This window comes from Phalaenopsis equestris, unplaced genomic scaffold (genome assembly GCF_001263595.1).
Source record: "Phalaenopsis equestris unplaced genomic scaffold, ASM126359v1 Scaffold198068, whole genome shotgun sequence".
Lineage (NCBI taxonomy): Eukaryota > Viridiplantae > Streptophyta > Magnoliopsida > Asparagales > Orchidaceae > Phalaenopsis > Phalaenopsis equestris.
This window is the reverse complement of record NW_018218006.1, coordinates 442,530-445,588: the sequence shown is the minus strand read 5'-3', so window position 1 is coordinate 445,588 and position 3,059 is coordinate 442,530.

The following is a 3,059-nucleotide window of genomic DNA, read 5'->3' as shown; positions in this document are numbered from 1 at the left end:
CTCAACGTTGCATGTTGGGCAACCCTTGCATAAGATATCTGAAACTGGGAGCACATCTAATTATGTCACAAATCCTGACTCTTCATCCGTAGTGGGCACGTTGGCAGATGTTTCTCTCAGATATGGGTCGTAAATATGTCCCTCAGGGATGGTGGTAAGAAAATTGTTCACGTCTCTCAGGCGTTTGCGTTCATGTCGTAGGAAGGCTCTTTGCTTCTTTTGGCTGGCATTTCTACGTTGCGTCCTGCGGAGCGGAGTATTCGGTAATCATTTATTATAGGCAGCTATCAGGTCTCTTGCTGGAGTAGCTACCATGGAGGGCAAACGTCTAGGCCCCTCCATCGGATCTCGTTCCGCTATCATGTTTTTACCTTTGCGTGACAAATTGGCTTGAGTGGTTACCCTCAACAGTGAAGGCAGTCCCTTCTTTTCTTTACTTCTAACTACGTCCATTAGAGGACACTCATAGTCCATATCATAGTCCATATCAACTCATATCAACTTGGTTGAAATCCATGTTGAAGTCTATGACACCTCCTTGTGGCACCATCTCCTCATTCAGTGCGAGGTTCCAGCCGTCCTGGAAGGCAAAGATCAGCCTTTGTCTTGACTTTTTTTGCAGACGACAGAAAAAACCTCAGTGGGCCGAAACTTGGCATGAACAAGAACAAAACTAAGTATTCATTAAAGTAAATTTTGTTTGTTTTGATGAAGAGCGTTATTCATTTTATGTGTGAGTTTCGTTTAATTTAGTAGGGTATTTAAATTCGAAAATAGAAAAGAGAACGTGTGAAGTTCAAAAAAATTTTCTCAAAATTTTCATTATAATGTGGTTAATTACAAAATTTGGACCCGGTCATAGACATTTGGCCACATAGATAACCCTAAAATAATCAAAGTTTCAAAGTTTCAAAGAAAGCAGAGGCAGAGGCAAGCGAAGCAGAGGCAAGCGACATTGAGCAGCATCAGGTTGTGTAATAGGTTTTCAGGTATCGTCCATTTATCGGTAACATGGGTTTTTTGCCCTGAAACTCCACTAACTGGTAGGCTCCTCCTATATAGACCTTCTCAACGACAAATGGTCCCTCCCAAGTTGGCTCAAATTTTCCACCTATTTTGCGGCGTGCAAGAATAGGTCTTTTGAGCACAAGCACGACTTTGAATGTCCTTGGGCCAACCAATTTGTCATGGGCTTGTACCATCTTTGCCTGGTAGAGCTCTAAATGTTGTTGGGCTTCTAGTCATTTTCCCTCGAGACTCTCCAGTTCTTCAAGTCTGAGTTTTGCACTTTCTTCTATTGTGAGTTGGTTGGCAACGACGACTCTGAGATATGGTGTCTAGATTTCTAGTGGTAGCACGGCCTCGGCCCCATACACGAGCACATAGGGTGTACACCAAGTGGGAGTCCTGAAAGTCGTCCAGTATTCCCACAAGGCTTTTGATAGTTTGTTGTGCCAATCCCTTTTGTTTTCATCCAGTGTTTTCTTCAAAATCTGTACCAGTGTCTTGTTGAAAGCCTCAGCAAGACCATTTGCTCTGAGATAGTAAATCATAGAGTATCTCCAATCTATCACATGTCTTCTAACAAAATTGTTGATCTTTATACTTTTGAAAGCTATCTCATTGTCAGGGATTATTCTTTGCGGTACTCTGAAACGGTAGATGATTTGGCTTTTGAAAAATTGAAGGACGTGGTGTTGTGCCACCTCATGTAACCTTCACGTACCGTTATTGCCTCTGCCCATTTGGAGAAGTAATCTATAGCGGCAAGTATAAATATGTGTCCTCTGGAAGATGTAGGGTCTATTGAACTTATTATGTCCTTGCGGTTGTGGTGTTCAAAAACATTTATAACTCACAGAATAGTCCCGCATCTTGGTGCAAGACCACTTTATGTACTTGACACTGATGATATTTCTTAGTTTTTTCCATACAATCTATCGTCATTGTCGGTCAATATTATCTGAGTCTCTTGATCTTCATTTTCATTTTTGGCCCTGACTGGTGAACACCACACAATCTTGCATGTACTTCTTTGACAATATTTTGTGCTTCGGCTCTACTCAAACACCGTAGCCACATCTGGTCGAATGATCTTCTGTAGAGAACATTTCCTACCAGGGCGTAAGACATAGCCCTCCTTGTGATGTGGTGAGCCTCAAACTTGTTTTCTGACAGCTTCCCAGCAGGCAAATATTCTATTAATGGCTTGTGTCAATCTTTGTTGATGTCTGCAACTCTGCAACTGTATTTATTGTTTCTTGTTTCTTCTTTTCCAAGGTTGTGTAGAGTTTCGAAGTCGTTTCGAGACAAGACTTGTCTTCCTTGTACCGTGACATTGATGGAGTCCTCCAGGGGACATGTCATTTCCTTAGCGAGTTTTGCTAGAGCGTCGGCATGGGCATTATCTCCCCGAGGAATCCGGTAGAAAGTCACCTCAGGAATCTGCTCTAGGAGCTTCATTGTGTATTGTTGATATTCTGCTGGTCTTGGTTTCAGAATTCTGTATTGTCCGGCGACTTGCTGGATGACAAGTTGAGAGTTGCCATAAATGACAATGTTTGTTATATCCATTGAGATTTCCAATTCCAATCCGGTGATTAAAGCTTCATATTCTGCTTCATTGTTGGTGCACGGCTCTGTCAGGTGGTATGAGAACCTCAACATACCCTTATCTAGCATAATCAAGATCAAACCAATCCCTGCTTTGCCTGGTATAACCGTGCCTGACCTTTTGTCTTTTCTGGCTGATGAAGCACCATCTAAGTACATTTCCTAGCGCTGCGCAATACAAAATTCCATTTGTAGTATTAGCTCGTCTGGTAACTCGTCATTGAGAGAGGACCCAGCTGGCAATGGGTCTGCAGTGAGAAAATCTACTAGTACCTGTCCCTTGATAGCACCAAGGAGAAAAAAAGTCATATCAAATTGCAATAAGATCATTGACCATTTTGCCAAACGTCCGGAGAGTGTTGGTCGGGTCATCAGATATTGTAATGGATTAACTTTCGAGATTAGGGTAATCTTATGAGAAAGCATGTAATGTCTAAGCTCTTGGG